Source organism: Bison bison, unplaced genomic scaffold, assembly GCF_000754665.1.
Source record: "Bison bison bison isolate TAMUID 2011002044 unplaced genomic scaffold, Bison_UMD1.0 scf7180017864241, whole genome shotgun sequence".
NCBI classification, from domain to species: Eukaryota; Metazoa; Chordata; class Mammalia; order Artiodactyla; family Bovidae; genus Bison; species Bison bison.
Window position 1 is genome coordinate 3,241,600 of NW_011494813.1, and position 10,779 is coordinate 3,252,378.

Below are 10,779 nucleotides of genomic sequence, written 5' to 3' on the forward strand. Positions count from 1 at the left end.
AAGGAAGAAATGAAGAACCCCAGGGTTAGTAGAAGGAAAGAAATCTTAAAAATTAGGGCAGAAATAAGTGCAAAAGAAACAAAAGAGACCATAGCAAAAGTCAACAAAGCCAAAAGCTGGTTCTTTGAGAAGATAAATAAAATTGACAAACCATTAGCCAGACTCATCAAGAAACAAAGGGAGAAAAATCAAATCAATAAAATTAGAAATGAAAATGGAGAGATCACAACAGACAACACAGAAATACAAATGATCATAAGAGACTACTATCAGCAATTATATGCCAGTAAAATAGACAACTTGGAAAAAATGGACAAATTCTTAGAAAAGTACAACTTTCCAAAACTGAACCAGGAAGAAATAGATAATCTTAACAGACCCATCACAAGCACAGAAATTGAAACTGTAATCAGAAATCTTCCAGCAAACAAAAGCCCAGGACCAGATGGCTTCACAGCTGAATTCTACCAAAAATTTAAAGAGCTAACACCTATCCTACTCAAACTCTTCCAGAAAATTGCAGAGGAAGGTAAAATTCCAAACTCATTCTATGAGGCCACCATCACCCTAATACCAAAACCTGACAAAGATGCCACAAAAAAAGAAAACTACAGGCCAATATCACTGATGAACATAGACGCAAAAGTCCTTAACAAAATTCTAGCAATCAGAATCCAACAACACATTAAAAGGATTTATTGATTTTGTATGGGACTAACCTAGAGTGGAGAAGGCAATGGCACCCCACTCCAGTACTCTTGCCTGGAAAATCCCATGGACAGAGGAGCCTGGTAGGCTGCAGTCCATGGGGTCATGAAGAGTTGGACATGACTGAGCAACTTCACTTTCACTTTTCACTTTCATGCATTGGAGAAGGAAATGGCAACCCACTCCAGTGTTCTTGCCTGGAGAATCCCAGGGATGGCAGAACCTGGTGGGCTGCTGTCTATGGGGTCTCACAGAGTCAGACACGACTGAAGTGACTTAGCAGTAGCAGCAGCAACCTAGAGTAGTTTCTCTAGCAATGAGGCATGGTGATAACAAGCTTATCCCTTGTGTTACTTTGGGCTAAGGAATAAGATTCTATGAGAGCCTGGAAGGACATAAAATCTGGCAGATGGGAGTGAAGGCAGGGAGGAGGGTATTTTCACCCAGCAATTAAAACAGGGAAAAGGACAAGCCAATAGAAGGAAGACAGTCAATCATGCTATAAAAATATAGATAGCACTTCTGGAAATTGCCCAGCACTTTTAGGTTTCAATCCTGTAATAATGCTTTGCCAGTATAGGAAGTCCCTTACATACAAATGAGTTCCATTCCAAGAACACATTTGTAAGTCCAACAAAGTTAGTCTAGGTACCCAACTAACCATCTCATCCAGCCAGAAGATGAGATGGCTGGATGGCATCACCGATGCAATGAACATAAACTTGGGCAAACTTCAGGAGATGGTGAGGGACAGAGAGACCTGGCCTGCTGCAGTCCATGGGGTCACAAAGAGTCCAACACAACTGGGCAACTGAACAACGATGATGGAGCTAACCTGATAAGCTATAGAGTATTGTCCTGTAATAGGTGTATAATGCTTTTTACACAAATAAGACATAAAAACAAGCAAACACAAAAACTAAAGAAAGTGTTTGTAATTTTATAGTACGGTACCTTGAAAAGTACAGTAGTACCTGCTACATCACCACTGCTTTTACGCTTGCTTCTGGACATCCTGGGCTTGAAATAAGGATACTGTACTACTATACTCTCTAAGTGCTGTAAAGTACACAAAAGTACAACCACTTGTAGAGGATGCTCGCATGTGATGATGTATGCCAGACACATGCAGTAACTTACAGGACTGGACATGCGAAATCATCTTTGAAAGTTCGCAACTTGAAGGTTCATGTGTAGGGCACTTACTTTATAATAGATAATCTTACCTTTCATCAGTTCAGTTCAGTCGCTCAGTCGTGTCTGACTCTTTGCGACCCCATGAATCACAGCACGCCAGGCCTCCCTGTCCATCACCAACTCCCCGAGTTCACTCAGACTCACGTCCATCGAGTCAGAGATGCCATCCAGCCATCTCATCCTTTGTCGTCTCCTTCTCCTCCTGCTCCCAATCCCTCCCACCATCAGAGTCTTTTCCAATGAGTTAACTCTTCGCATGAGGTGGCCAAAGTACTGGAGTTTCAGCTTTAGCATCATTCCTTCCAAAGAAATCTCAGGGCTGATCTCTTTCAGAAAGGACTGGTTGGATCTCCTTGGGAGGGACTCTCAAGAGTCTTCTCCAACACCACAGTTCAAAAGCATCAATTCTTCGGTGCTCGGCTTTCTTCACAGTCCAACTCTCACATCCATACATGACCACAGGAAAAACCATAGCCTTGACTAGATGAACCTTTGTTGGCAAAGTAACATCTCTGCTTTTCAATATGCTATCTAGGTTAGTCATACCTTTCATCAGTTCAGTTCAGTGGTCCCCAAATTAAAACACTTAAAATATCCAGCTCTGATCAGGGCTCGTAGAATTGGACCCTCCTATAAACCTTTTGAGTGGGGGTGGTGGGGAATCAAAATTGGAGCAGCCTTTTTGAAGAGAAATTTGCTAATACCTGTTCCGCGCCCCCCCAAAAAAATGTACTTTCCTTTGGATTCAGTCTTTTCACCACCAAGAATCAACCCTGAAGACACACTATACCTGCCAATCTACACCAGTGTTATATGTTCTGCTAAACTAATTTCTACTAAGAAATGGTTTGCTGCTTTCATCTATCATGCTTGCTTTTAGTTCTTTACAAATCTAGTGTACTACACTAAATAATAAAATAATCTTGCTAATAACATCACTAACATGGAAAAGGCATTTAACACTTACTGAGTCCCTAACGTGTGTCAAGCACTGCGCTAGAGGCTTTGGCACAACCTCTTCAACAAGCCAGCAATTTGATATGATTTTCTCCACCTTTTTCAGACAAAAAAAAACGGAAACTTAAAAAGGGAATTGTCCAGGTCATAGCTGACAAGTGTAGAATCAAATCCCAAAACTCTCAAAACCAATTCTCTTTTAAATTCTATCACCAAAGGAAGGCATATCCAAGAATATAAATGCTTCTAGAAACACCAGCATTGTCAAGTTTCTGAGTAAACTTACCCGGCTTCAGTGTACCACTTTTTAAAAATCAAAGAAGAGAAGCCATTATGTTGACCATTAGGTTATGGTAGGAGGAGCCATTTCAAAGAAAAATCACTCCCAATATTTTAAGCCAATTTTAATGACTTATAGGAGTGGAAAAACACTCATGGTGATTTTTCTAGCCCTTTTCAGCTGCTTTCCTCTTGGCTCACAAAACCTCCATCACTGTCTTGCAGCTGTGGAAGGATTATTTTCATCCCACAAAAGACCTGAAGATTTCTTTCTAATAGCTCTGTTCAGTTCTTGAGTAAATAGAAATAATTTGACTCCCTCTTTAGAACTTAGCCCCTCCTATGTACTCTGAAGGATTCAGAGGGATGTGTGGAAATTATGGCCCAGCTCAGATTCACGGACTGAGGTTAAAAGGCTCCTCGCCAAGTTTTCACCTATATGGAATCACTCACCAGCCTCAACCATGCTACCTCAACCTGAAGGAAAATACTAGCATGATTTAACTTCAGCTAGGAATTCCAGTAGGTACTTGCTAAATGTGGCATAATCTTTCCCATGCATAGAGAAAAGGAAATCGTTCTGCAAATCTATGCCTCACTTCAAACCATCATGTTTGACGGAGCTCCATTCTCCATCAAAGCTGAGGCAATTTAATGAACTTTAAATATACTTGGTATAAAAGAGATAATTATAGGAACTAAAACAAAGTCATGGATGCAAGAGTTTTTAAAAAGGTTTACATGGCTCAAATGCACAAATACATGGAAAACGGTCAAGGGTTTTCTTTGGAAAATCATGTTCACACTTTGCTCATCATTTCTCTTTTACTTCATCACTGAAGATAATTTCAGTAGCACGGGGAAAGGGATGGAGAGCTAGTGATGTAGGGAGAAGGAAGAAATGCAGTATGCAAATGAGTAAGGGAGCAAACTTGCTCAACAAGAGGATGACAGCAAAGTGGAGAGGTCTGGAGGAGAGCGTGTTTCTGGACAGACCATGGGTCTGCAGGCAGGGTGGTTATACCCCGGTTTGGAGTTTCTCTGTGATCTCTTGCCAAAGGTAGATAACTTAGCAAAAGGTAAGAATAGAGGAATGATTTACCTTATAGCTAGTGTGGCAAGAAAACCACTTCAAGGTACTTTTTTTTTTTCCCCAAGCAATTCCATCATAAAGACAACAGTCCAGGGTTTACAATGACAAGGTGGAACCATTTACATGGAAAACTAGTTCTGAGGATTTCTAAGGAGCTCAGCCTGCCAGGCTCCTCCATCCATAGGATTCTCCAGGCAAGAATATTGGAGTGGGTTGCCATGACCTCTTCCAGGTAATCTTCCTGATTCACGGGCCAACCTGTGTCTCTTGCATCTCCAGCACTGGCAGGTAAGATCTTTACCACTAGCACCACCTGAGAAGTCCTTGAAATGGAAGTTTTTTCCTGGGAGCACTGGGAAAGTGGTGGCCTTTTTAGGGTTCTCTGTCTCTAAGTTGTGTCCGACTCTTTTGAGACCCCATGGATTGCAGCCCACCAGGCTCCTCTGTAAACAGGCCTAAGGAGCTAAGAGTACATATTTGAAATGAAGAAAATCAAGGCCAAAAAACCAGGTCGATGTCAAAATGTATTAACTCAAAAATTCTCAGGCAAATATTCCAGTTAAAAAGACAAATTTAGCAGTTACTGCCTCTATTGTAACAGCTAAGCAGGTTTGTGACTTCAGAATGAGTGCTGCAGTGGTTAAGAGGCTGATACTGTGCTTCTACCTAAAGATCAAGGTGGGAGTACAGATGAGGTAGGGGTAGATGGGTTTGAGGGAACAGGTGGCTGTGATCAATTTGACTGCTTTTTTGGGAGGATGCTGTAAACTGTGTTGTAAGCTGAAGAGTAAACCATATGAGTAATTTTAATAAGGTGTTTAATGCTCAAGGTTGTTAGATGGGATGTTTTACCAGTTGAAATATGTTTAAATATAAATGGCCCTAGTAAGAATAATGCTCCAGAATTAACTAGGGAGATATAAAACTGGAGTTTTCTGCAAGAGATCCCAGCCCCATAGAACCATATTCTATAATGAGGAGAGACAGAAGACAAATAGTAAAATCCTTATTGAGATTCAGGAGTTGATTCTGTTCTATAACTGTATTCAGTCTCGTCTGACTCTTTGTGACCCCATGGATTATAGCCCGCCATGCTCCTCTGTTCATGGAACTCTCCAGGCAAGAATACTGGAGTGGGTTCCCTTTTCCAGGGATCAAACCTGGGTCTCCTACATCTCAGGCAGATTCTTTACCATCTGAGCCACCAGGGAAGGCTATATATTACTGTTACTGTTATAATTACATAGCTTGAAGGCAGCAGGAGAGTTTTGAGAGGCCTAACAGTGCATTTACTGGGAAGGAGGCAAGCCATTCCTGCTTTAGAGACACAAAAATGTATAACTCTGTGGTGCCAGGGTTCCCTGTCCCAAAATTAACAAAAGTAATCTCTGGAGCGGAGGTGAGGTGGGGCCTTGGAGACAAGCTGCTGAGGCTGAGATGGACCATCCCCTACCTCAGAAGACCAGCCAAGGTAGGCTGAGAGGACACCCCCAGACCTCAGCAAGGAAAAGCTAGTCTTGAGAGACCTGTGATTCTGATGTAGGAATAGGAATTCAGATCAAAATGTGGGGGCCGCTGGTACTGTCTCCTCCACCCCTCTTCATGTCCAGGCAGACTGCTGTGAAAGTTAGGGAAGCAATTGGTGGTTACACAATGTATCCTTTGAATCATTTCCTGATTTCTTTACCAGAAAACTTGTTTTTTTTCATGACTTTTTTTCGGCATATACATTCAAATTTTCCATCAGGTTCCATCCTGGTAACCACACATGAGACCTACATTTTGAGGCTTGGAGTTGCTCATGTGGGCAAAACCTGACATTTTACAAGCAAAAGTGTCTAGAACACATTCTGGTCATGTTAAGTGTAGAAAACTCCAACCCATACCACCAGCAATCACATGGCTGTGGACACGCTGGCACCGAGGAGCCACAGCATGTGGCCTCAGATCCCAGACCAAGAGCAGGTGCCACCTTCTTCAAGAGCCTGTGGTGGTCTCTGTAGACAGAACTGGGCATCTTACTGATGATCTCAGGCAACACAGGCATTTCCCACATGACATGGCTCCAAACTGGGCTGCAATCTCAGGGGACTGCCCTGCCCCCACCACACACTTGCCACCAAGAATTCCCCAAATGAGAGCAAGCTGTTAACAGAAAAAAAATTCTCTAACTCTCCCCCAACCTTCCCAGGTGGTGCTAGCGGTAGAGAATATGCCTGCCAGTGCGGAAGACTTAAGAGACATGGGTTTGATCACTAAGTTGGGAAGATGCCCAGAGGAGGAAATAGCAACCCATTCCAATATTCTTGCCTGAAGAACCCCATGGACCGAGGAGCCTGGCAGGCTGTAGTCCATGGGGTCTCAAGGAGTCGGACATACTGCAGCGATTTGGCAAACACACACAGAACTCTCCATTTTTTTTTTTTTTCCTCAAAAGAGAAATATCCCTGTCCAAGAGACCCTGGTAGCTCAGATGGCCTGATGCCATCCTTCTGTATCTCTGTGCAAAGTTACTTTTTTGTCAATTAAACTCTGGAGTCCTTGTAACATCTGTAGACAATCTGTGAAACACTTGTGATTCATGAAACTCAAATATCAATTCTAAAAAGCTACTCCCTACAGTTTTCCTTGCTCCCTGGGACCACAGGATTTGTTTCCACAAAAATCCTTGATTTGTTTCCAGAGCTTATCTCATGATTCCTGTTGTCTCTGGAAAGAGGTATCTCATCATTCTGATGAAGTCTCCGTAGCTGTTAGATCAGAGAATTGGGTCCAATCCCCATGCCGGGAAACAGCCCTTAGCAACGTTCAGCCTGTTGGCATCTTTTGAAACGTATATCTTAAAGGTAAAGATAAATAAATATTTCTGGACTTAAAGAAGACTTTAGATATGTCAAGGAAACTTTTTTCCCACATGTGAACATTTTTCTAGAAGTAGAAGAACCCGAGCTCACCACAAGTGTATCTTTAGAAAGATGCATTCACTGTAATTATACGTGGCTTGTAGAACACATTAGGCAACTGTGTGTATGAGTAAACAGATGGATTCTCAGCTAGCTGACTCATAGAATTGCATGGGGCAGATTACAAAGTTCCAAATAGGTAATAAGCACTTTGTAGAGAATAAAATAAAGGAATAAAATTCTGTTTTCTTATTAGGTGGGGGAATCTTAGATCTGTGTGAGAAATGAGGGCTCTAGGAAACCAATGGTGACCCTTCTATTCCAGTTAAAGTCCCCTTATAGTAACGTACCTCATATCCTTTCTGAAATGAGAGCTTTCTGAAAGGCTTTTCCTTTACTCATTCATCATTAGAAATGATGACGCTCTAAAACTTCAGAATTCCCAAGCAGGAAAAGGAAGTATATGAAGCTGTCTTTGTTAATAAAGCATTTACACATATGCATGCTTCCCTGGTGTCTCAGTGGTAAAGAATCCTCCTGCCAATGCAGGAAACGTAAAAAAACCGAGTTCGATCCCTGGGTTGGGAAGATGCCCTGGAGAAGGAAATGGCAACCCACTCTAGTATTCTTGCCTGGGAAATCCCATGGACAGAGGCGCCTGGAAGGCTAGTCCATGGGGTTGCAAAGAGTCGGACATGACTTAGTGACTAAACAACAATGCATATATACATACATGCATGCATATATACCCACGCATGTCTATATGTGGACACACATGTATGTGTGTACATACATATATACCTGTACATAATTTTCCACTCTGGGCAAAGATCTCCCTTTTGTAACAGGATGATCCTCTTTGACACTAAAAATTGTCAGGATGATAATCAAAGCTGTGATCTTTTCTCATATACATCCACTTTTAAGTGAAAAGAGAGTCATTTATTATTGTTAAGAAAATGGTTCTGCTTTAAAAATTCTGTTGTTTTTGATGTACTGTTGAATATTTTCACAGGAATTTTCTTTTCATCATGGATCCTGTACTTTTGTCATCTTTGAAAGCAGTAGTTCTCACCTGGGGGTCATTTTGTCCCCTAGGCTGAAAAACTCTGTTTACACCCAAAGCCCCAATCTTAACATTACCACTGCCTTTCCGTCTCTCAAAACTGAGCCAACTCTGATTACCAGGAAGATTCCTCCCGATATTCAACCAAAAGTATATTGGCATGCTGATGCCCTTCAATGCCAGAATCATCTATAGCTTAATTCCAGAAATATTCCCATCTTCTGTAAAATATAAAATCATTTAAATCTATTTTTGTATGCATCTATTGAAAAGTGGTATATAATGAAAGTACAGGGGGAAAAGAGTATGTGTATTCATTTCCTAGAGTTGCCATATCAAATTACCATGAGCCAGGAGACTTAAAGAAAAGCTATGACAAACCTATACAGCATATTAAAAAGCAGAGATCACTTTGCCAACAAAGGTACATTTAGTCAAAGCTGTGGTTTTTCCAGTAGTTATGTAGAGATGTGAGAGTTGGACCATAAATGCTTTTGAATTGTGGTGCTGGAGAAGACTCTTGACAGTCCCTTGGACAGCAAGGAGATCACAACAGTCAATCCTAAAGGAAATCAACCTTGAATATTCATTGGAAGGACTGATGTTGAAGCTCTAATACTTTATAGATTCCACATCTAAGGGATGTCATACAATATTTCTCCTTCTCTGTCAGACTTACTTCACTCAGTATGACAATCTCTAGGTCCATCCTGTTGCTGCAAATGGCATTATTTCATTCTTTTTAAAGGCTCAGTAATATTCTATTGTATATAAAATCAACATAAATAAATTATCTCATAGTTCTGGAAGTCCAGAGTCTGAAATCCAAGTGTTAGGAGGGCCCTGCTCCCTCAGAAGGCATCAGGGGAGTTCCCTTCCTTGCCTCTTCCAGTTTCCACTGGCTCTAGGCACTCCGTGGCTTATGGCCCTATCAGTCCAATTTCTGCCTATGTCTTCATGTGGACTTCGCTCTCCTGTGTCTTCCCCTATTCTGCTTCTTATAAGACACTTGTCATTGGATTTAGGGCCACCTGAAGAATTCAAGAAGCTCTCTTCTCAAAATCCTTAATTACATCTGCAAATTGTTATCATTGTTCAGTTGCTCAGTCATGTCTGACTCTTTGTGACCCCACAGACTGCAGCATGCCAGACTTCCCTGTCCTCCACTATCTTCCAGAGCTAGCTCAAACTCATGTCCATGCCATTCAACCATCTTATCCTGTGTCACCCCCTTCTCCTCTGGCCTTCAATCTTCCCCAGCATCAGGGTCTTTTCCAATGAGTCAGCTCTTCGCATCAGATGGCTGAAGTACTGGCGCTTCAGCTTTAGCATCAGTCCTTTCAATGACTATTCAGGGTTGATTTCCTTTAGGATTAACTGATTTGATCTCCTTGCTGTCCAGGGGAAAATCAAGAGTGTTCTCCAGCACCACAATTTGAAAGCATTGATTCTTCGGTACTCAGCCCTCTTTATGGTCCAACTCTTACACCCGTATAAACTGGAAAAAATTGCTTTGATTATAGGAACCTCTGTTGCAAAGTGATGTCTCTGCTTTTCAATACGCTGTCTAGGTTTGTCATAACTTTTCTTTCAAGGATCAAATGTCTTTTAATTTCATGCAAGTACCATGGTCCTAAGTAAGCTCATATTCACAGGCTCCAGGCGATGCATCTTTAGAGGCCACGATTTAACCCACTGTGTGTATGTATGTGTGTGTGTTTAAAATCATATGACAAGGCCGGGCTCAAAATAAGCAAAACGCTGTCTCAAGGTATAAAGTAAGGTTTAACATCCTTTTACTTGAATTAATAGTCTCACTCTATAGCTTCTGTCTATTGAATTTAAAAATATATCATTTCTACCTATAAAGTGCTTAATATAAAGACCAGACACCAGAAAACCTGGTGGCTTGGAGAGAACTCGAGAGAGAAGCCAGCAGGCTTACTTCCAGGTAAATAGCATACATTACTCAAGACAGGTGAGGCTCAGCATCACGGTACAGACCTTCATAATCCTTCTAGATAACTCTCAAGTGTTTCACTGTTGCATCAGGTGAAGGAAAAAAAGATCATGATGCTCAAATGAAGCTCAAGGACAAAGAAAGACCTTGAAAAATATTTTGTTAAAATGGCTTTCTTTTAGAAATTAGGAAACTAAGATCCCAAAGACTTTCATGTTTTGTAACTTGCCCAAGATTACTCAGACAAGAGACAACTAAGGCAAGATTAGAAATTTAATACAATCCTAGACCAAGCTTCCTCCTATATATGCTACAGTGTGGGTGTGCTCAGTCACTCAGTCATGTCTAACTCTTTGTGACCCATGGACTGTAGCCTGCCAGGCTCCTCTGTCTGTGGGATTTTACTGGCAAGAATATTGGAGTGGGTTGCCATTTCCTGCTCCAGGAGATATTCCCAACCCAGGGATTGAACCCACATCTCCTGCATTGGCAGGAGGGTTCTTTACCACTGAAACAACAGGGAAGCCCCCTTACAACCGTATTTAACCTTCAGTTCAGTTCAGTTCAGTCGCTCAGTTGTGTCTGACTCTTTGCGACCCCATGAATCGCAGCACGC